Here is a 26289-nt window from a genome sequence, read left to right on the forward strand (position 1 = left end):
AGATGTTTCAAATTGTCAATGGAAAGTACATTTTACATACACCCACACAATACTGCCACCAGTCTAGCCAAGTGGAGGTTCCTGTTAATAATTAAGTCTGTTATAGACAAGAGAGAAGCTACATTTTATTTCTTGATGTTAGTTTTCATTTTTAAAGTGTGGCTGTATTAGTCTATTATCACACTGCTATAAAGAACTGCCAGAGACTGGGTAATTTATCAAGGAAGGTTTAATTGACTCAGTTCCACAGAACTGAGGAGGCCTCAGTAAACTTACAACTATGGTGGAAAGGGACGCAAACACACCCTTCTTCACATGGCAACAAGAAGGAGAACTGCCAAGGAAAGGGGGAAAGTCCCTTGTAAAACCATCATATCTCATGAGAACTCACTCACTGTTATGAGAACAGCAGCACAGGGGGACCACCCCAATGATCTAATCACCTCCCACGAGGTCCCTTCCCCAACATATGGGGATTACAATTCAGATTACAATTCATGATGAGATTTGGGTGAAGACACAGAGCCAGACCATATCATTCTGCCCCTGGCCCCTCCCAAATATCATCTTTCTCACATTTCAAAACACAATTATGCCTGCCGAACAGTTCCCCAAAACATTAACTCATATCAGCATTAACCCAAAAGTTCAAGTCCATAGTTTCATTTGAGACAAGGCAAGTCTCTTCCACCTATGAGCCTGTAAAATCAAAAGCAAGTTATGTATTTCCTAAATACAATGGAGGTCCAGGAATTGGGTAAATACACCCATTCCAAATGGGAGAAATTGGCCAAAACAAAGGAGCTACAGGGCCCATACAAGCCTGAAATCCAACATGGTAGTCATTAAATCTTAAAGCTCTGAATATAATCTCCTTTACTCCATATCTCACATCCAGATCACATTGATGGAAGAGGTGGGCTCCCATGGCCTAAGGCAGCTCTGCCCTGTGGCTTTTCAGGGTAGAGCCTCTCTCCAGGCTCCTTTCATGAGCTGGTGTTGAGTGCTTGTGGCTTTTCCAAGTGCACAGTGCAGGCTGTCAGTGGATCTACCATTCTAGAATCTGGAAGATGGTGGCCTTCTTCTCTCAGCTCCACTAGGTGGTAACCCAATGGGGACTGTGTGGGGCTCCAACCCCATATTTCTCTTCCACATTCTCCTAGCAGAGGTTCTTCTTGACGGCTCTGCCCCTGCAGCAAACTTCTGCCTGGATATCCAGGTGTCTCCATACAGCCTTTGAAATCTAGGCAAAGGTTTCCAAACCTCAATTCTTGACTTCTGTGTACCCACAGGCTCAACACCACATGTAAGCTGCCAAGGTTTTGGGCTTGCACCCTCTGAAGCAATGACTGACTTGTGCCTTGGCCACTTTTAGTCATAGCTAAAGCTGAAGCAGCTGGAACACAGGACACCATGTCCCAAGGCTGCACAGAGAAGGAGAGCCCTGGTCCTGGCCCACAAAACCACTTTTCCCTTCTAGGCCTCTGTGCCTATGATGGGAAGGGCTGATGTGAAGGTCTCTGACATGCCCTAGAGACACTGTCACCACTGTCTTGGTGATTAACATTCAGGTCCTTGTTCCTTATGCAAATTTATGCAGCTGGCTTGAATTTCTTTCCTGAAAATGGGATTTCTTTTTTATTATATTGTGAGGCTGCAAATTTTCCAAATTTCTTTGCTCCACTTCCTCTTTCACACTTTGCTGCTTAGAAATTTCTTCTTCCAGAACTCATCCTTTTTAATGGCTGCATAGTATTCCATGGTGTATATGTGCCACATTTTCTTTATTCAGTCTATCATTGATGGGCATTTGGGTTGGTTCCATGGATGAAGCTGGAAACCATCTTTCTTAGCAAACTAACACAAGAACAGAAAACAAAACACTATGTATTCTCACTCATAAGTGGGAGTTGAACAATGGGAACACGTGGACACAGGGAGGGGAACGTCACACACTGGGGTCTGTCGGGGGACTGGGAGAACAGGAGAGGGATAGCATAGGAGAAATACCTAATGCAGATGATGGGTTGATAAGTGCAACAAACCACCATGTCACATGTGTACCTATGTAACAATCCTGCAGGTCCTGCACATGTACTCCAGAACTTAAAGTATAATGAAAATAAAAGTTAGAAACAACAACAACAGAAAAAGAAATTTCTTTCACCAGATACTCTAAATCATCTCTCTCAAGTTTAAAGTTCCACAGATCTCTATGGAAGGGGAACAATGCCACCAGTCTCTTTCTATAGCAAGAGTGACCTCTACTCCAGTTCCCAACAAGTCCCTCATCTCCATCTGAGACCATTTTAGCCTATCAGCATTTCAGTCAAAGCTACTTAACAAGTCTTTAGGAAATTCCACACTTTTCCACATCTTCCTGTCTTCTGAGCCCTCCAAGTCTCTAGGAAGTTCCAAACTTTCCCACATTTTCCTGTCTAATTCTGAGCCCTCCAAACTGTCCCAATCTGTACCTGTTACCCAGTTCCAAATTCACTCCTACATTGTTGGGTATGTTTAAAGTAGCACCCCACTCTCTGTAGTACCAATTTACTGTATTAGTCTATTCTCATCCTGCTATTAAAAAAACTGACCAAGACTGGGCAATTTTTAAGGAAAGAGGTTTATTTGACTCAGAGTTCCACAGAAGCCTCGGTAAACTTACAATTGTGGATGAAGGGGAAGCAAACATGTCCTTGTTCACATGGTGGCAGGAAGGAGAATTACCAAGTAAAGAAGGAAAAGTCTCTTATAAAAACGATCAGGTCCCATAAGAACTCAGTCACTATCATGAAAACAGGATGAGGAGACCACCCCAATGATCTAATCACCTCCCACAAGGGCCCTTCTCCAGGGATTATAATTTAATTACAATTCGTGATAAGATTTCAGTGGGGACACAGAGTCAGACTATATCAGTGACCCTGTTACTCTTCCTATCCATGAAAAGCAATTGTACTGAAATATATAAAAATTTGTCATGTCTATAATATCCAAAGGCCAAATATGTTCTCACTTAAGAAGCTAAATAAATGGTTTTTCTTAGTTCAAAAAATATGAAACAAATAAGATAAAAAGTATGGCATATTTTCTAATGAATGGAGAACTGGGGTTGTCTTGGTTTCAGCTTGCTTGGGGAAGGGGTTTTAAGTGGGAGGTAATTGGTTTTAGACTCAGCCACAGCTTTTGGGTTTCATACACAGAAAGTGTAGAAGGGACAAGAAAGCATTTTTCAGCAAAGCAAAGAGGATAGAGGCAAGCAGTGTGATTTCCTAGAGTTATAATTTGCATCCAATTTATAAGCAGTGGAAACCCAAGGGCCCCATTTCGTTTGCACTACTTAACATATTAGTTTTCCCTGAAAAGAATCTACAAAGCACACATACAAAAAGCCATTTTTAAATTTCTTTTCCAGCATATTGCTTAACAAATCCTTTCCTCAGAAAAATAAATGTTTTTCATTTTGAATTAATTATGTCTTCTGATGCTTATTTAAAGCCAAAGTACGTGATAATTAACAATAAAAAAAAGGGAGGGCAGAAAGGTATTGTTAAGTAGCCCATTATGACTATAATATAAAAATTTTAGCCACACTATCTTGAATTATAAAATATTCTGACGGAGGCAGAGCAAGATGGCCGAATAGGAACAGCTCCAGTCTCCAACTCCCAGCGCGAGTGACACAGAAGACTGCTGATTTCTGCATTTTCTTTTTCTTTTTTTTTTTTTTTTTTTCTTGAGACGGAGTCTCGCTCTGTCGCCCAGGCTGGAGTGCAGTGGCCAGATCTCAGCTCACTGCAAGCTCTGCCTCCCGGGTTCCCGCCACTCTCCTGCCTCAGCCTCCCGAGTAGCTAGGACCACAGGCGCCGCCACCTCGCCCGGCTAATTTTTTGTGTTTTTAGTAGAGACGGGGTTTCGCCGTGTTAGCCAGGATGGTCTCGATCTCCTGACCTTGTGATCCGCCCGTCTCGGCCTCCCAAAGTGCTGGGATTACAGGCTTGAGCAACCGCGCCCGGCCGATTTCTGCATTTTCAACTGAGGTACTGGGTTCATCTCGCTACGGAGTGCCGGACAATCAGTGCTGGTCAGCTGCTGCAGCCCGACCAGCGAGAGCTGAAGCAGGGCGAGGCATCGCCTCACCTGGGAAGCGCAAGGGGGAAGGGAATCCCTTTTCCTAGCCAGGGGAACTGAGACACACAACACCTGGAAAATCGAGTAACTTCCACCCCAATACTGCGCTTTAAGGAAACGGGCACACCAGGAGATTATATCCCACACCTGGCCAGGAGGGTCCCACGCCCACGGAGCCTCCCTCATTGCTAGCACAACAGTCTGTGATCTACCGGCAAGGCAGCAGCGAGGCTGGGGGAGGGGCGCCCGCCATTGCTGAGGCTTACAAAGCCGCTGGGAAGCTCAAACTGGGTGGAGCTCACAGCAGCTCAAGGAAACCTGCCTGTCTCTGTAGACTCCACCTCTGGGGACAGGGCACAGTAAACAATAACAAACGCAGCAGAAACCTCTGCAGATGCAAACGACTCTGTCTGACAGCTTTGAAGAGAGCAGTGGATCTCCCAACACGGAGGTTGAGATCTGAGAAGGGACAGACTGCCTGCTCAAGTGGGTCCCTGACCCCTGAGTAGCCTAACTGGGAGACATCTCCCACTAGGGGCATTCTGACACCCCACACCTCACAGGGTGGAGTACCCCCTTGAGAGGAAGCTTCCAAAGCAAGAATCAGACAGGTACACTCGCTGTTCAGCAATATTCTATCTTCTGCAGCCTCTGCTGCTGATACCCAGGCAAACAGGGTCTGGAGTGGACCTCAAGCAATCTCCAACAGACCTACAGCTGAGGGTCCTGACTGTTAGAAGGAAAACTATCAAACAGGAAGGACACCTACACCAAAACCTCATCAGTACATCACCATCATCAAAGACCAGAGGCAGATAAAACCACAAAGATGGGGAAAAAGCAGGGCAGAAAAGCTGGAAATTCAAAAAATAAGAGCGCATCCCCCCTGGCAAAGGAGCGCAGCTCATTGCCAGCAACGGATCAAAGCTGGACGGAGAATGACTTTGACGAGATGAGAGAAGAAGGCTTCAGTCCATCAAACTTCTCAGAGCTAAAGGAGGAATTACGTACCCAGCACAAAGAAACTAAAAATCTTGAAAAAAAAGTGGAAGAATTGATGGCTAGAGTAATTAATGCAGAGAAGGTCATAAATGAAATGAAAGAGATGAAAACCATGACACGAGAAATATGTGACAAATGCACAAGCTTCAGTAACCGACTCGATCAACTGGAAGAAAGAGTATCAGCGATTGAGGATCAAATGAACGAAATGAAGCAAGAAGAGAAACCAAAAGAAAAAAGAAGAAAGAGAAATGAACAAAGCCTGCAAGAAGTATGGGATTATGTAAAAAGACCAAATCTATGTCTGATTGGGGTGCCTGAAAGTGAGGGGGAAAATGGAACCAAGTTGGAAAACATTCTTCAGGATATCATCCAGGAGAACTTCCCCAACCTAGTAGGGCAGGCCAACATTCAAATCCAGGAAATACAGAGAATGCCACAAAGATACTCCTCGAGAAGAGCAACTCCAAGACACATAATTGCCAGATTCACCAAAGTTGAAATGAAGGAAAAAATCTTAAGGGCAGCCAGAGAGAAAGGTGGGGTTACCCACAAAGGGAAGCCCATCAGACTAACAGCAGATCTCTCGGCAGAAACTCTCCAAGCCAGAAGAGAGTGGGGGCCAATATTCAACATTCTTAAAGAAAAGAATTTTAAACCCAGAATTTCATATCCAGCCAAACTAAGTTTCATAAGTGAAGGAGTAATAAAATCCTTTACAGATAAGCAAATGCTTAGAGATTTTGTCACCACTAGGCCTGCCTTACAAGAGACCCTGAAGGAAGCACTAAACATGGAAAGGAACAACCGGTACCAGCCATTGCAAAAACATGCCAAAATGTAAAGACCATCGAGGCTAGGAAGAAACTGCATCAACTAACGAGCAAAATAACCAGTTAATATCATAATGGCAGGATCAAGTTCACACATAACAATCTTAACCTTAAATGTAAATGGACTAAATGCTCCAATTAAAAGACACAGACTGGCAAACTGGATAAAGAGTCAAGACCCATCAGTCTGCTGTATTCAAGAGACCCATATCACACACAGAGACATACATGGGCTCAAAATAAAGGGATGGAGGAAGATTTACCAAGCAAATGGAGAACAAAAAAAAGCGGGGGTTGCAATACTAGTCTCTGATAAAACAGACTTTAAACCATCAAAGATCAAAAGAGACAAAGAAGGCCATTACATAATGGTAAAGGGATCAATTCAACAGGAAGAGCTAACTATCCTAAATATATATGCACCCAACACAGGAGCACCCAGATTCATAAAGCAAGTCCTTAGAGACTTACAAAGAGACTTAGACTCCCATACAATAATAATGGGAGACTTCAACACTCCACTGTCAACATTAGACAGATCAACGAGACAGAAAGTTAACAAGGATATCCAGGAATTGAACTCATCTCTGTAGCAAGCAGACCTAATAGACATCTATAGAACTCTCCACCCCAAATCAACAGAATATACATTCTTCTCAGCACCACATCGCACTTATTCTAAAATTGACCACATAATTGGAAGTAAAGCACTCCTCAGCAAATGTACAAGAACAGAAATTATAACAAACTGTCTCTCAGACCACAGTGCAATCAAACTAGAACTCAGGACTAAGAAACTCAATCAAAACCGCTCAACTACATGGAAACTGAACAACCTGCTCCTGAATGACTACTGGGCACATAACGAAATGAGGGCAGAAATAAAGATGTTCTTTGAAACCCATAAGAACAAAGATACAACATACCAGAATCTCTGGGACACATTTAAAGCAGTGTGTAGAGGGAAATTTATAGCACTAAATGCCCACAAGAGAAAGCAGGAAAGACCTAAAATTGACACTCTAACATCACAATTAAAAGAACTAGAGAAGCAAGAGCAAACACATTCGAAAGCTAGCAGAAGGCAAGAAATAACTAAGATCAGAGCAGAACTGAAGGAGATAGAGACACAAAAAACCCTCCAAAAAATCAATGAATCCAGGAGTTGGTTTTTTGAAAAGATCAACAAAATTGACAGACCACTAGCAAGACTAATAAAGAAGAAAAGAGAGAAGAATCAAATAGACGCAATAAAAAATGACAAAGGGGATATCACCACCGACCCCACAGAAATACAAACTACCATCAGAGAATACTATAAACACCTCTACACAAATAAACTGGAAAATCTAGAAGAAATGGATAATTTCCTGGACACTTACACTGTTCCAAGACTAAACCAGGAAGAAGTTGAATCCCTGAATAGACCAATAGCAGGCTCTGAAATTTAGGCAACAATTAATAGCCTACCAACCAAAAAAAGTCCAGGACCAGATGGATTCACAGCTGAATTCTACCAGAGGTACAAGGAGGAGTTGGTACCATTCCTTCTGAAACTATTCCAATCAATAGAAAAAGAGGGAATCCTCCCTAACTCATTTTATGAGGCCAACATCATCCTGATACCAAAGCCTGGCAGAGACAAAACAAAAAAAGAGAATTTTAGACCAATATCCCTGATGAACATCGATGCAAAAATCCCCAATAAATTACTGGCAAACCGGATTCAGCAGCACATGAAAAAGCTTATCCACCATGATCAAGTGGGCTTCATCCCTGGGATGCAAGGCTGGTTCAACATTTGCAAATCAATAAACATAATCCAGCATATAAACAGAACCAAAGACAAGAACCACATGATTATCTCAATAGATGCAGAAAAGGCTTTTGACAAAATTCAACAGCCCTTCATGCTAAAAACGCTCAATAAATTCGGTATTGATGGAACGTACCTCAAAATAATAAGAGCTATTTATGACAAACCCACAGCCAATATCATACTGAATGGGCAAAAACTGGAAGCATTCCCTTTGAAAACTGGCACAAGACAGGGATGCCCTCTCTCACCACTCCTATTCAACATAGTGTTGGAAGTTCTGGCTAGGGCAATCAGGCAAGAGAAAGAAATCAAGGGTATTCAATTAGGAAAAGAAGAAGTCAAATTGTCCCTCTTTGCAGATGACATGATTGTATATTTAGAAAACCCCATTGTCTCAGCCCAAAATCTCCTTAAGCTGATAAGCAACTTCAGCAAAGTTTCAGGATACAAAATTAATGTGCAAAAATCAGAAGCATTCTTATACACCAGTAACAGACAGAGAGCCAAATCATTAATGAACTTCCATTCACAATTGCTTCAAAGAGAATAAAATACCTAGGAATCCAACTTACAAAGGATGTAAAGGACCTCTTCAAGGAGAACTACAAACCACTGCTCAGTGAAATAAGAGGACACAAACAAATGGAAGAACATACCATGCTCATGGATAGGAAGAATCAATATCGTGAAAATGGCCATACTGCCCAAGGTTATTTATAGATTCAATGCCATCCCCATCAAGCTACCAATCAGTTTCTTCACAGAACTGGAAAAAACTGCTTTAAAGTTCATATGGAACCAAAAAAGAGCCCGCATCTCCAAGACAATCCTAAGTCAAAAGAACAAAGCTGGAGGCATCACGCTACCTGACTTCAAACTATACTACAAGGCTACAGTAACCAAAACAGCATGGTACTGGTACCAAAACAGAGATATACACCAATGGAACAGAACAGAGTCCTCAGAAATAATACCACACATCTACAGCCATCTGATCTTTGACAAACCTGAGAGAAACAAGAAATGGGGAAAGGATTCCCTATTTAATAAATGGTGCTGGGAAAATTGGCTAGCCATAAGTAGAAAGCTGAAACTGGATCCTTTCCTTACTCCTTATACAAAAATTAATTCAAGATGGATTAGAGACTTAAATGTTAGACCTAATACCGTAAAAACCCTACAGGAAAACCTAGGTAGTACCATTCACGACATAGGCATGGGCAAAGACTTCATGTCTAAAACACCAAAAGCAACAGCAGCAAAAGCCAAAATTGACAAATGGGATCTCATTAAACTAAAAAGCTTCTGCATAGCAAAAGAAACTACCATCAGAGTGAACAGGCAACCTACAGAATGGGAGAAAATTTTTGCAATCTACTTATCTGACAAAGGGCTAATATCCAGAACCTATAAAGAACCCAAACAAATTTACAAGAAAAAAACAAACAACCCCATCAAAAAGTGGGCAAAGGATATGAACAGACATTTCTCAAAAGAAGACATTCATACAGCCAACAGACACATGAAAAAATGCTCTTCATCACTGGCCATCAGAGAAATGCAAATCAAAACCACAATGAGATACCATCCTACACCAGTTAGAATGGCGATCATTAAAAAGTCAGGAAACAACAGGTGCTGGAGAGGATGTGGAGAAATAGGAACACTTTTACACTGTTGGTGGGATTGTAAACTAGTTCAACCATTATGGAAAACAGTATGGCGATTCCTCAAGGATCTAGAACTAGATGTACCATATGACCCAGCCATCCCATTACTGGGTATATACCCAAAGGATTATAAATCATGCTGCTATAAAGACACATGCACACGTATGTTTATTGCAGCACTATTAACAATAGCAAAGACTTGGAATCAACCCAAATGTCCATCAGTGACAGACTGGATTAAGAAAATGTGGCACATATACACCATGGAATACTATGCAGCCATCAAAAAGGATGAGTTTGTGTCCTTTGTAGGGACATGGATGCAGCTGGAAACCATCATTCTTAGCAAACTATCACAAGAACAGAAAACCAAACACCGCATGTTCTCACTCATAGGTGGGAACTGAACAATGTAATCACTTGGACTCAGGAAGGGGAACATCACACACCGGGGCCTATCATGGGGAGGGGGGAGGGGGGAGGGATTGCATTGGGAGTTATACCTGATGTAAATGACGAGTTGATGGGAGCTGACGAGTTGATGGGTGCAGCACAGCAACATGGCACAAGTATACATATGTAACAAACCTGCACGTTATGCACATGTACCCTAGAACTTAAAGTATAATAATAAAAAAATAATTAAAAAAAAAAAGAATAAGGGCCAAATAAATAATTGATAAGTCATCAACTGATAAGATACTTTTATGGATGTAGGAATGCAGAAATTAATACAATATTTGCCTTTGCCATAAGTAAATGTTCTATTTTAAAATTCTCTATTTTTTCCCCTTTTTGTATCTTTGGTCTTATTCACTCTTGAGCCATTGGACGGTTTTATTGGCTCTGAGATCATGAATCAAAGAAACCTATCCCAATGTTCCATAGCTAGTACCATGGTTCAATTGGAGAAAATTCAGTGCCTGATAATGAGATCGAAGTAATAAACAAATAACTAGTTTTAGAGATCCTTGTCAAAAGTGAAATTTTAAGAAACTCAGTTAATTCTTCTTACCTAGCTGTATTCTTCTGCATAGAATTCATTTCTCCAACATCTATTTAAATATCTTTATCATTTCTCACCAGGAAAATCATTTCATAAGAATTGTTCACGCCTTTCTCTGAGTGTCAAAGTAGAAGTTTCACAAGGCTTTAGTGTGTCACCTAGAAAGATCATCAGGCAGGCAGGAATCAAACATTTATGTAAACTGAATCTCTGTTCTATTTAATACAAAATCTTGGAGTCTATATAATAGCTTCTGAGATTTAAAAAGAGAATAAGCAAAAAGGTTGAATTAAATAGAACCCACTGCAAAAAACTGGCACCATTGTTCTGTATCAGAAACTGTGACAAAGCAAATTAAGCAGCTCATTAAAACTATGATTAGCTTAATCATATTTGAAGAAAGATATTTCTCTAAAAATTATATTCCATAATTTTTAAAATTTTAAAACATATCTACATTTAGACAAAAATACTTAGTCATTTTATTAATATGTTAAAATGTTAAAAATATGTTACAATAAGATATTTTTAACATATTTATTACAAGAAAAATGAGCTAAGATGCATTTTAGTTTCCTAAACTGTAAGAAATAATTAATAGGTTTGGCAATATCCATTAGTTAAGAGTACTAGATTTGAAATTTCCCTCTGAAACATGTATCACTAAAAAAAAAAAAAAACGGAAAAAGGCAGCTTAATTAGCTCTCAACTAAATGGAGTTTAAATTCATATAACCACTTTGGAAAACTCTTTGGTAGAGAGCATCAAAGGTAAACATGAGCAAACTCTATGACAACAAAGTTTGTTTTCAGATTTATGTAAAGTAAAAATGTTTACATGTTCACCAAGATACGAACAAAATTTTTTTAGCGCAGCAGTATTTATAATAGTCTCAAATACAAAGCAATCCACATTTTCATCTATAGTAGGAAAGATATACAGCAATAAGAAAGAATGAACTAGAATTAGTCGCAACTACATGGATAAACCTCACAAACACAACCTTGAGTGAAAGACGCCTGACTGAAAGAAGAGCATATGACTCTATTTATATGAAGTTCAAAGACAGGCCAAACTAATCCATAGTTTTAGAAGCCAAGATAAAGTTTATTATCTACTTATAGACAGGGGGTTGGTGTGGGGAGTGACTGAAAAGAGAGAGGAGAGGGCTGCCTGTTTTAGTAATATTCTGTTTCTTCTTTATCTGGTTACTGGTTACATAGGTGAAAATGCTTTGACATGTACACTTATATGTATTTTGGGGAGTGTATATTATATTTACATAAAATTTACATTTATAAAAATTATCCACATATTCAATCATAGTCCCTAGAGATTATAGAATAAGTGTAATTTTCAAAATGTTTGGCCTGATCAAATGAAAAATTTATGAAAGTTCAGTTCTCCAGACAAAAATTTGGCATTATTACATTTGATATTTACTGTCCTCTATGAACGCATCTATCCCAGCACACTCCCAGAATGTCCATAGTACATATTCAAATGTGTATACATATATACAGTCAGTTATAAGCTAGCAAATACTTATTTCTACTACCTTGAATTTATTCAGTAATTTTGGCTCACCAACATGCAAACTTGCCATATAGCTTATACTAGCCTAAAATAATGAAAAGGTAGTAGACTGTTTAATAAAGGTCTATCTTAAGAAAAAATATAAATGACAGAATTATACCTCCTTACCTTCTGCTATTAGCAATATTATAGCTAACATAAAATATACTATAGCTAGAATTATACTATTTCCTCCTCTTGACCCATTTCACAGATGATAAACAAGTATGATAAGTATGATTCTAAGTTAATATTGATGTTGGTCTTCATTTGCACCTACCATATTGAATTAATTTGACACACACTCATGCAATACACAATGTTAAGAATTTACCCCATGTGGCTGGCACTGAAGTAGATTCCAGTGATAGTTAAATAAGAAGTGATTTCTTCTAATGACCATCCATTCTACTAGAGACAAGACACAAGTAAATCAACAACTACAATGAAGTATAATATAAAAGAGATGGAAGAAATACATGCATTTTATTGCACTAATGAAAGCACAAAGGAAAACAAAGACCCCATGCTTAAGAAGATCTTACCTTTGAGCAAGGTTTTAGCAAATATGTATGTGAAGAGGAGGGGAAGGGAGAGTAAATAATCAATGAAAGGAGATGAAGGAGATGAGAATTTCAGATACTGAGAAAGGCATATGACTAACCACAAATCTCAAATCTTTCTGATCCCTCAGGTGATGTCTCAGGATGATTCCCAGCTTTTATATAAGCTTGACTTTAAAATAGCAAGATGTCTACAAGCAACTCCTTAACACGGGAGAGTGATTAGGAGTTGACTAAAAAGAGATGACATTGGAGTAACAGGCAAGAACCAAATAATAAAGGGTCTTGTTTAGCAAGGTAAAGAGGATGTTTATCCTGACAGTAATTTATTGAAAATCACATGACTGATTAAAGTGAACTAGAATTTAAATCTCAGTCTGACTCTCGAACTCATGCTCTTAACTATTATGTTACATAGCTCAGAATAGCCTTTCAGAAAGATAGCATCAGCATGGATAGTGCTTTAAAGAGGGAGTTGGATTAGGTTTTCAGAGCAAGTGTAAGCACTCACAGCGATTGATATGATGGGGTCCTAAGTGAAAAGACAATGGAGAAGGGTGAGGATTTGTGGGCTAGAGATTACAAGACAGTTTCTGGATTTAAAGATGTTAATAAAATAATTTCACAAAATGCAGACTTTAACTCAGTTCTATAACATTACCTCATACCCTCAAAACGATAAAGAATACATATGGAATCAGATAGACCAGGGTCCACCCCTAGATCTTTGATCTCCTAACTGTATCCTTGATCAGTAATTTAATAACATTGAGCCTTTACTAGTTATCTGTAAAATGAGAGTAATAATGTTTAATCTCATAGAGATGCCATGAAAATTAAATGAGGCAAAGAATTTTATAATACCTATCATGATGCCTAATACACACTAGTCCTTCTCTTGCTAAGGTTTTAATAAAGGTAGGACAAATACAACTCTACACAAATAGAGTGTATCATTCTAATGCTGTTTCTCCCAAAAGACCACATAAGAAAGGGTGTTTGGCAAATACTACCTCCTTTGGAAGGTACGTTGTCTGAATGTTGGAAAGCAGCTCTACATGTGAAGATACCACTGATTAGGAAATTGAAAACCTGAAATGCAAGGAGCTAAACACATTTATGACCTTACTGATATGTTTTACATACAAATCTGTTTAAATAACATGAATAAATGAATTGGAAATAATGATTTCATAACACAAAGCAGTTGTGAAAACAATCAGTACCATGGATATGAATTCGATTTATCTCCACCTATATTACAGAGACAAACATTTTTAAGTCAAAAAAGGACTTCTTAAGGAAATAATAAACATATTCAAAATATATCAGCGTGAGAGAAGTTTGGCAGATATCTATTTTTTTTAATTAGGATCCTTTTGTAATTTTCAAAGACAATCTAATTAACAACCTATGAAAGTCACATTCATAAAATTTTATTTCACAAAATAAGACCACTGATTAGTACTTCCCTAAATCTTTCCAAATTAAACCTATGGGCAGTAACTACCCAAATTAGAAACATAGAGATGGTAAGACACACAAAATTGTAATCATGAAAAATTTTTTAAAGTTTAATTTCTTTATCTAAAGGTCTTTAAAAGTAGATCCATCATTCATCTGAAACGCATCTTCTCCTGCATTCTGAATAAGCGAAAGAAAAAATAATTCAACCTAGACAACCCACCAAAGGCACGTGGGGCTCAAAATTCCACAAGTCTTTGAAAATATATTCCCTTTTCTAATTGATAGCTAGTTTACATTTCTGATTCAAAGTACATTTGTTTAAAAGTTGTATACATAATGCTTTTAAAAACAGCAGGAATGATACACACTTCCAACACTAATGCTTTGTTTCTTCACTGTGATAAGTTCTACATTAACCACCTAAATTAAGGGCACATCATCACTGTTTATAAATTGATATTCTAGAAGAAAGTTATAGCTAAACATATAAGGTAAAAATCAATAGCTTCTACTGGAAAATATTACCCATGCAATCAAAATGCTGTGAAGTTACTTTGTAAAATATTAATTTAGAACATACTTTTTTTTTTGCACTACAATTTAGAAATATGGTTTTCCTCCTTGGGAGAATTTTTATTTTATCCTTTTTTCGACCTTTGTATATATTTTTCTCTGAGATATATACAAACAAGAATGCACAAGACATGCATGTACTTTTTTTTTTTTTTTTTTTTTTTTGAGACAGAGTCTCACTTTGTTGCCCAGGCTCGAATGTAGTGGCTGTGACCTCGGCTCACTGTAATCCCCCCCTCCCACATTCAAGCAATTCTCCTGCCTCAGCCTCCCAAGTAGGTGGGATTACAGGCGCCCGCCACCACTCCCGACTAATTTTATTTTTAGTAGAGACAAGGTTTCGCCATGTTAGCAGGGCTGGCCTCAAACTCCTGATCTCAGGTGATCCACCCGCCTCAGCTTCCCAAAGTGCTGGGATTACAGGCCTGAGCCACCATGCCCTGCCCATGCATGTGCAATTTAAAAATAAAGATAACATACTTGTGGCCACCTGTGAGGCTGGGAAATAGAATCACTGTTGCACTGCATAAAGCCTACTCCTGACCACACACAGTGGCTCACACCTGTAATCCCAGCACTTTGGGAAGCCAAGATGGGTGGATCACTTGAGGTCAGGAGTTTGAGACCAGCCTGGCCAGTAAGGTGAAACCCCGTCTCTACTAAAAATACAAAAATTAGCCATGTGTGGTGTTGTGCACCTGTAATCCCTGCTACTAGGGAGGCCGAGGCAGGAAAATTGTTTGAACCCAAGAGATGGAGGTTGCAGTGAGCAGAAACCTCCCCACTGCACTCCAGCCTTGGCAACAGAGCGAGACTCTGTCTCAAAATAAATAAATACATAAATAAATAAAATAAAAAAGCCCACTCCTTTGTCCTACCGAATCCCAACCCCCTATTTTAGCCCAGAATTAACCACTGTTCTGGCTTCTGAGATAAACATTTCCTTGATTTTCATGATTTTAGCACTGTTATGACGGCCTAAAATGTTTAATTTTATTTTGCCTGCCTTTTTGCTTTATATAAATGGAATCTATTCTTTATGTTATTTGGAGAATTGCATAATTGCCCAACATCCTGTTAGAGAGATTCATCTGTGCTATTGTGTGCAGCAACGTATCCTCAGGTTTTAGAATCTAAGGAAATATTGAGCTCCTAAAAAAAATTGGAGGGCATTTCTATTTTTATTTTCCAGAGGATTCTATGCAACATAAAAATTATATTATTCTTTGAATATTGAAAAGAATTTCCCAGTAAAAATTATTATGTAGTGCTTGATTTTTTCATGTACATGTGTTATCACTATCATCTAAAATGTAATTATTATAAATATTAACAGTGTTATTCACATCTATCTATATCTATAGATAGATATAGATATAGATTATAGATATGTACACTTACTTTGGGATAAGTTTAGTCTTTTTTTTTTTAATCCAATATGTTTGTTTGTTTGTTTTTAATTGAGTTAGGCTGTTCTTGACTTAAATGGCTCTCCAGAAAGATAGAATAATAAGCAGGAAATGTTTGATATTTTCCTAGTACAGAAATAATTTTTTTTCTCATTCAAAATGAATACACGTACAAACTAAATGTTTCATAATTTTGAAGGTCTGTATGAAATAACTTTTGTGGATATTTTCTTCTTTAGCATTAATTGATAATCCAGTACCTCTTTCAATACTATCTGCTAAGTCATGTGACATTTACTTACTCTATGTCATAAAGTTGAATACAGACAATATCTTTCCAAGCACTTGAATGAAATTTCAAATCTGCCTAGAGGAATAATCCTAACAACAGGAAATGGGTCTCATAGTACATTGTGATAAATGGAAATGCCTGTTAAATATAAATAGAAGAAACATCAATGACCAACATGATTGAGGTCCAAAATTAATAACAGTACCAAAAATTAAGGTAATAAGTAAAGTCATAAATGTGTTTGGCTCCTTGCATTTCAGATTTTCAATCTGTTTCTTTACTTCATTATTTAAAGTATATTTTTTCCAAGTTACATGAATTTCTAAAGACTCCGCTGAGAAGTCAGAAACCAGTCTCCTCACTGAAAAAACTGGTTTTTTCCTTTTTGGAGACATAAAATACTTGCCTCTGTTATATTTTGAGTGACACACAATATTCATCAATAGTTTCAAAGATTTAAGTAGATTTTGTATTAAGGCCTAAACGTATATATTGCCCCCACAGAAAAATAAGGTACAATAAAAATCACAGACACATGAACTGAATAACAATTACAATAAAATATGAGCTATATTAATTATGAAGACTCCAGAAAAAATGTAAAATACATTAAGAATAGAATGAAACTTTACTTACTTCTATCTTGTTGTGCCACACTAACATTCATATAAAAGCCTAGACCAATGAATATCATGTTTGTTTTTATTCCATCTTTTTGAAAAAAAGTAATCACTTTGAAGTATACTACTGCCACACTAAAGGTTATAGATCTTTTCAAAATTGTACTCTTCTTTCAAGAAAAAGTTATTCAAATCATAGTTGAATAGATGTATTTTGTGATCACAGTGTAACTACTTCAAAATCTTTCTAAATATAGGAAATTTTGTGGCACAAAATCACACTCTTTTTACTCTTTCATTCTCTCAACATCCTTTACTTGCATCTTTTTGAAAATCTCAATTTAACCCCACATCCTATAAAAAATATGTCCCTGAAATGATTCTTTATACTTAAGTAAAATAAACACAGAACATCAGAATTTTAAGTTTTTTTTTTTTTCTTAAAGACAGAATCTCTCAGCAATTTTATGTGTTTCCCTAAGAGTAATTCTGAGGAGTAAACTTTCAGGCTAACTTAAAAACAGAGGAACGACACAAAAAGATTCCATATTCTATTTCTTTTCTTCCATATCTTCCAGCCCTACAAATATGATAAAATTATTATCATGAACAGTGTTTTTCCTAATGTGATCATCTAGCGTTTCTCAAGTTTAAATTCCCTATTTAAAAGAACCAAGCCTGTTCGGGCATGGTGGCTCATGCCTGTAATCCCAGTACTTTGGGAGGCCAAGGCAGGTTGAGTGGATCACCTGAACTTAAGAGTTCGAGACCAACCTGGCCAACATGGTAAAACCCTGTCTACTAAAAAAACAAAAATTAGGTGGGCGTGGTGGCACATGCCTATAATCCCAGCTACTTGGAAGGCTGAGGCAGGAGATTCATTCAAACCTGGGAGGTGAAAGTTGCAGTGAGCTGAGATGGAGCCATTGCACTCCAGCCTGGGCGACAAGAACAAAACTCCGTCTCTAAATGAATAAATAAAAGAACCAAGCCTGTTTCCATTCACTGTGAAGTCTTATTTCTTGATAAAAGGTAAATCCCCATCCATAGGGAGAAATGAAGCTGTAATTGCCTACTACAGGAAGCTCCGTTCTTGCTCTAAGGGATTGGAGACTATATGTTTACCCTAGTTATGTCCATCATGAAATGTAGTTATGCCTGTCATGGTAGGCATCAAAGATTCTTGCACATAAGTACAATTCAAACCCTCCTGTGATACTTTTCACAGGAGAAAAATTATCGCCTGCCTCTATGTAATTTTTATGTGTTTCAAAGACCCAGGTTCACAGTCATCACTTTCCATGTTTAGTTATTTGAAGAACAGGGAACCTCTCTTTGGTCTAGCTGTTGATTAATAATTAAGTTAGAGACATTCAAGACAGATAATCTGCACTTACTGGTCATGAGCTAAACTCTTTCTTAGCCTCTATCTAATATTTTTGAATAATTTACCTGTTATTGTTTTGGGGTGCCTCATTACAAATCTATGAGTTTTAAGGACTATTCATGTATCCTAAAAACAAAAGCTATGTTTTCAACAGGTTTACTAAGTATAGAAATTAAACCAAAAAAAAAAACTGCTTAAGGTTATTTTAAAAAATAATTTTAGTTTTTATAGGAAACACAGATAACAGACAATTCTTGACTTACAATCAGGTTACATCTCAATAAACTCAAGTTGAATATATTAAGTTGAAAATGTACTTAATACACCTAAGCTATCGAACATTATAGCTTAGCTTAGCCTACCTTAAACATACTCAGAACATTTTCCTTAACCAGCAGTTGCACAAAATCTTCTCACAACACAGCACACTGTAGAATATCAGTTGTTTACTCTTGTGATCCAGTGGCTAACAGATCTATAGGTTTCTGCTGCTACATAGCATAATGAGAGAGTATCTTACTGCATATTCCAGGAAAAGGTAAAAAGTCAAAATTTGTAGTACAGTTTTTATTGCATGTTTATCATTTTTTTGCACCACTATTAAGTCAAAAACTCATAAGTTGAACCATTGGAAGTCAGGAACCGTCCATATTATTACTGGCAATTCACTGTTACCTAGCTATTAGTCTTAATAAGAAGTTGTCTTTTTCCTGATAGTCCCAACATTCTTGAGGTTAAGAATCCTCCCAAGATAAATACCCCCCCCATCCAACATCCATATTTGAATACTGCTTTACAGTTTACTCCTTTTGTGACCACTGACAAGTTGCTTAACTTTTATAAGCTTCATTTGTCTCATCTTTAAATTCTTTTCATGGTTGTATTATTTCACTTGCCTACTGTACTAGATAAAACTTCCAGTAGAATATTAAGTAGAAGTGATGGGACTGAACATATTTAGCCTTAATTATATAGAAAATAGTTGATATTTAGCATTTGCTGCAGGCTTTTATGGAAGATTAGGCATACATTAAACAGAAACTCCTTCAATATCTTAAATCATTCCATTTCTCAAATGCAAAGGTACACATATTACAATGTTGTATTTTCAACTGATAAAACCATTACAATAAAATGGCACATTAAAGTTTGGTAATATTTTTAAAGTCACTTAAGAAAGCTGAACAATACACTGATTTGTTTTTGGTCAGTGAAATTACTATGTGCATCACAAAGATGATTATTCTTTCAAGAAAAGTCACATCATTTATCCCTTTCAGTTTTCAAGCATTTTAATTCCCTCTGATAATTTTACTTAAAAAAAAAAAAGTAAGATTCACAGTAATGAGACATAATCTTTGTTTTTCCCTAATGGACTGCTCAAAGCTGAGAGAACTTAAAACCCTATTCTTCCTAGTGTCATTGAACCCATGAGAAAAGGAATATTTCTTCTTAATATAGCAGTACAAGGTATCATCCACAGGGGCACCAAGTTCACATGTGCATTTACTGTTCCTCAATTATTAACAAAGATAAATTACTTCCTCATTATTTCTCCCTACATGACAAGCCAGCTGCACTTTGTAGGCTGCTTCAGACCCAGAAACATCTTTCAAAATTGATCTTTCATTATTGTTTTATGTACTCAGCAATTCTGAACTTAGATTTATGTCAGTTGCATTCTCTAAGAATAGTATATATATTAAATGAAATTTTCTGAGATGATCTTAAGATATCAAACCTTTTATTTAAAGACTATTAAGTATCTTGATTCTTTATGACTTATCTTGCTTAGTTCCCTGTCAGAAATTTTCATGCTCTAATGTTCTTTTTTTTTTAAGTATTAATATGTATGGGAGGGGATTTCATGTTTCTGATAAATAAAAATGGCCACCTGAATCTAAATCACTTCATACAATTTAAAAACCATATTATTCAATAAAGACTGCAAACAGAACCCTTATAATCCATGTCTATAGTGTAAGAAGACAGAATATACTGCATATATGTAGAAAAAGAAATATCTTACACCAGCAGAGCCAGCTCCAGAGTCCAGGAAGTGCTGGAAAGTCAGGCAAACATGATACAAAGAATAGGAGAAAACTCTGCAGACCTTGGGGTCAAAGAAGATAAATAAAAATTACTATCATCAAAAACAGGCCTTCCCCTTTCGGGAGAAAATACTGAGAGCAACCTGAGACCAGCTGGTTCAGAAAAATGGTTATAATGGAATTAAAAGTAGGAGGCTTAAAAATGCATTGGGACAAGAGTCTTAGGAGGATACTGCTTTCTAAGAAAAAGAGGGAAAACCCAAATAAAGAGGACGTATGCTTTAGATATTCCATGGAGAAGTGGAAGAGAGACACAAGCAGCAGAATTTAAAGACTCTGCCAAAATAAAAGACAATCACAAAATCAGCAGACACCCTAAAAAGCCCCATATATTAAAAAATCTAAACTTTCTCATGCCAATAGAACAGGAAATGTTGAACTAAAAGACATGTAAAGACCCTCTAACTCCTTATTCCTACCTAGGCTGTGTCACCTATTACTGGTGATTCAGGAAATATGACATTTCCAAAGAACAGAAAAGGGCAGATAATATCCATACAAATTCACTGTAAAAAGAAAGAAAATGAGAAAGAATATTTTTGTAGATAATTCTCTTCTCAAAATCAACCATAAAGCAAAGGAAAAATGTAATACAACACTGCAATCTGAATTAAATATCATAGAACAAGCATTTGTATTTTTAAAACAAATCTTAATGCACATATTAAAAAAAACTAAAAAGAGATGGATAAAACCAAAAGATGTGAAATTATTCATAAGATCTAAAATCAATAAGAAAAAAGCAAAATTATCTCAGATTTTAAAAATGAATAATAAATTATAAGGGTAAAGAAGATTTGACTAAAAATGTAATAAGGATAATTGAGAAGAATAATGAAGACATTCAAAAGAATGAAGTACAGAAATAGACATCAGCAATAAGAATGGAAGTTCTCAGGACTTACCACTCCCCACAGAAAGTTCAAGTAGGGACTGTGTACAAACAAGAACACCTTTGTGAAAACCCTGAGTCTTGGAAATGTGAACCACCTAACCTCATAAAAGCCTCATTAGAAGGGTAAGAGAAGCAGTCTCACTATGGCTGTGTTACTCCTTCTCATTTCCAAGTAGGCACAGTGACACAAAAGAAGAACTCCTTGGTCCCACAGCTTCTACGGTGGGAAAAGAAAACTGGAGGTGGATTTCCAACTTCCCTAGCATTTTGAGATACTTCCTAGGAAGACCACTCCTGTCTTGGATCACAAGGAACACTGCAGGTGACAGCAGGGCTATAGCATCTCAGGTCGGGTAGATATAAAGAAAATGGAGCTTGAGTAACCAGCATGCAGATCTTGGTGGTAGCTATGTATTTCTGCTAACAGTAGCATCCTATCATAGATACCAGGCAAAGACATAGACCCACAAGCCAAATTTGTCACTCCCAGAGATGCAGTGGGAAATTTAAACTTGTTTGGATCCTTGGATGGCCAACGTCTGTGTCAAGCCTCAGAAACCATTCTAAGTCCCCACCCAGGCAGAGAGATAGCAGCCTCCGTGTACATAAGCAGAGCATGAGGGATAGACATTCCCAGCGAAGCCTCAGAGCCCACCTCAAGGTCCTGCTTAGGCAAGAAAATGTCCACAACACTGAACTTCTGTGAAGTTTAGGAGATAAACCTGCCCAACCCAGGAGTCTAAATAGCAGCATGGCTAAGCCTCCAATTCCCCACCCAGGCAAAGAGATACAACTAAAACACCTTTCTATGGAGCATAGGGTTGGAGCTGCCTAACCCAGGAGTCCAAATAGAAGCTATGCCCAAGACTCAAAGCCCATTCCAAGGCTCCATCCAGGCAGGGAGACAAGCCTCAACCATTTATTCCTATAGCTAATACTCTCTAGACCCATATATTTTAAACGATGACTCTGCCAGAATTCAAACCCATCCTGCAGACTTGCCCAAGTGTGAATCGCAAATAGTGTTACCATTCAGCCAAGGAATATACCCTGAAATTCTGCCCAATCAGTTATGATTGCGGTTCCAAGCTAGCAGCTCTACAAGCTGAAAAGCCAAGCCAGTAGTTTTTCCGCGCAGTGGAGCCCAACCAGCAGCCATCTTTAACCTCAGAGCAAAGGCAGCAACCCTATTAACTAAACAATATGACAGCAAGCCCTGCCTGCATGGGGTTGTTACCAACCCACTTGTTCAGAATCACAGGCTAAACTAAGTATTAAAAGTCTATTTCTGCCCAAAAAACACCTGGGAAAGCTGGAAGAAGTGGCTGTTTGCTTAAATACATAGAAACCAACACAAGGACACAAAGATTGTGAAGAATTGGGGAATTGTGACACCGCCAAAAGAAACTAATAAAGCTCCTATAATAACCCCTGAGGAAATGGAGATCTATAAAATGACTGACAAATAATTCAGAATGATTCCCTTAAAGACTATCAATGAGCTACAAGAATATATGGATAGAAAATTAAATGAAACTTGGAAAACAATACACAAACAAACCAATAAAGTAGAAACAGAAAAAAAAATAGAAATCCTAGAGATGAAGAATACATGATCAAAATTTTAAAAAATCAATAGAAAACTTTAATAGATGACATGATCAAATCAAAGGAAAAAAAACAGTGAGCTCAAGGACAGAATATTTGAAATTATCCAGACGGAAAACAAACAAAAACAATGAAAAAGAATAAAGAAAGCCTGTGGGAATTACAGAAAATCATTAACAGGACTAACATTTTTGTAGTATGAATTGCAGAATGAGGAAACAAAAAGGACCAGAAAGCATGTTTAAAGAAACAATGACTGAAAAATTATCAAATCTGAAGAAAGATGCAAACATTAAGGTACAAGAAGTACAGAGGTCTCCAATTTCAATCCAAAGAGGAGTTCATCAAGATACATGATAATCAAACTATCAAAAATTAAAGACAAAGAAAAAAGTATGAGAGGAACAAGAGACAGAAACACATCACATATAAGAGAATCTCAATGTGGCTCTCAGTAAATTCATAAGCAGAAACCATGCAGTCCAGGAAAGAGTGTGATGATATATTCAAGGTGCTGGAGGAGGGGAAAAAAAACAAAAAACAAGAATGCTTTACCCAGCAAAACTATCCTTCATAAATGAGGTAGAAATAAAAACTTTTCCTAAAGAACAAAAGCTAAGGAAGTTAGTCACCACTAGGCCTACCTAAGAGGAATTATAAAAGGGAATTATTTAAACTAATTAAGAAAATGTGGCACATAGACACCATGGAATACTATGCAGCCATAAAAAAGGATGAGTTTGTGTCCTTTGTAGGGACATGGATGCAGCTGGAAACCATCATTCTTAACAAACTATCACAAGAACAGAAAACCAAACACCGCATGTTCTCACTCATAGGTGGGAACTGAACAATGAGATCACTTGGACTCGGGAAGGGGAACATCACACATCGGGGCCTATCATGGGGAGGGGGGAGGGGGGAGGGATTGCAGTGGGAGTTGTACCTGATGTAAATGACGAGTTGATGGGTGCTGACGAGTTGATGGGTGCAGCACACCAACATGGCACAAGTATACATATGTAACAAACCTGCACGTTATGCACATGTACCCTAGAACTTAAAGTATAGTAATAATAATTTTTAAAAAGGCTGTTAACTAATAACATTAAGCATATAAAAGCACAATTTGTAATGGTATAAGTAAAACAAGTTCATATCAAAAATACTCTAGGACTGTAAAGCAAGTTTATCTCTAGCACAAAGATTAAAAGACAAAACTATCAAAAACAACAATAGCTAAACTGTTAAGAAATACCAAATATAAACAGATGTGAATTTTAACAACAAAAACATAGAATAGGAGTCAAAAGTGTAGAGTGCTTGTATGCTATGAAGGTTAAGTTGAAAAAGAATGAAGAAAGCCCATGGGAATGAAATAACAGCTTGAAATAACCTGTTATAAAATATTTTATATAAACTTCATGATAACCACAAAATAAAAATCTATAGTAGATGCACAAAAGTATTAAAAGCATGCCAGTAAAGATAAGTATCAAGTCACAAAGTAAGATGGCAAGAGAGGAAGGAACAAAACATCTATAAAACAACCAGAAACACAAAGTAAATAATGATAGTATTAAGCTTTTACCTATCAATAGCCTAGAATGCATTAAATAAAAGTGAAGTGAAGAATGAAAAAATGTGAAGAATGACAAAATAGATGTTGAGACAAAAAATAAACAGTGTCAAAGAAGGTTATTATATATTGCTAACAGGAGACAACTCATCCAGAAGATATAATAGTTATAAATATATACGTACCCAATATCAGAGTATCTAAACATATAAAACAAAGAATCTGAGGTAGAGATAAACTGCAATGCAATAATAGTAGAGAACTTTAGTATCCACTTTCAATGATGGAAAGATGATCTAGACCAAACATTGATAGGAAAACATTAGTCTTTAGCTACATTTTAGATCAAATTGACCTAAAGAACATATACAGAACATTCCATGAAACAGCAACAGAATATACCTTCTCGGGCAACGTTCTCCAAGACATATCATGTGTTAGGCCACAAAACAAATCTGAAAAAAATTAAATGACAAAATCTGTTACGATCAATTATATTTTGCAATCACAATGCTATGAAAAAAATTTAATAACAGGAGAAATCTTGAGAAATTCACAGATAGAAATTTAAAAATATGCTCCTGAAAAATCAATGAGAAAAATAAAAAGATAATTTAAAAATATCATGAGAAAAATAAAAATGATAACACAACATACCAAAACTTATGGGAAACTGATATGGTTAGGTTTTCTGTTTCTGCCCAATCCCACCTTGAATTGTAATCCCTAGGTGTTGAGGAAGAGAACTGGTAGGAGGTGACTGGATAATGGGGGCAGTTTTCCCCGTGCTGTTCTCATGATAATAAGTGAGTCCTCACAAGATCTGATGGTTTTATAAGTATTTGGAAATTTCTCCTTCATTTACTCCCTCTCTCTTGCCTGCTGCCATGTAAGACATGCCTGCTTTGTTTTCTGCCATTATTGTAAGTTTCCTGAGGCTTCCCCAGCCATGTGGAACTGTGACAATTAAACTTCTTTCCCTCAAAAATTACCCAGTCTCAGGGAAGCTCTTTATAGCAGTGTAAGAATGGACTAATACAGATGAAGCAAAAGTTGTTCTAACAGGAAAGTTTATACCCAAAACACCTCTATTTAAAAAGAAGAAAGGTCTCAAATACACAAGCTAACATTAAGTATAAGGAACAAGAAAATGAGGAAAAATAATAGGACTAAAGTTTGTGGAAGAAAAGAAATGAAGATCAGATCTGAAATAGAGACTAGAAAAAAATATAGAAAATATTAAGAAGACTAACAGTTGGTTTTATGAAAAGAAAAACAAAACTGACAAACTCTTAGCTAGATTAAGAAAAAAATACTCAAATAAATAAAACCAGAAATGAAAGAGAGGACATTAAAAATGATACTATAACAATATAAAGAATCATAAGCAATTATTATGATTATAATTATACTCAACAAACTGAATAACCTGGAAGACATACATAAATTCCTAGACACAAACAATCTACCAAGACTGAATATAAAAGAAATACCAAATCTGAATAGTTCAATAATGAGTAAAGAGATTGAATTAGTAATAACAAGTATCTAATAAAAGAGAAGCCCAGGACCAGATGACTTCACTACCGAATTCTACCAAACAATCCTTCTCAAACTCTTCCAATATATTGGAGATGAGGAAACACTTTCAAACTCTTTTGATTGCAAAGCCAGATAAGGATGTTGCAAGAAAGAAAAATTTACAGGCCAGTATTTCTGCTGAACATGTAGCATTTTTGCTACAGAAAT

This window comes from Macaca nemestrina, chromosome 7 (genome assembly GCF_043159975.1).
Source record: "Macaca nemestrina isolate mMacNem1 chromosome 7, mMacNem.hap1, whole genome shotgun sequence".
NCBI classification, from domain to species: domain Eukaryota; kingdom Metazoa; phylum Chordata; class Mammalia; order Primates; family Cercopithecidae; genus Macaca; species Macaca nemestrina.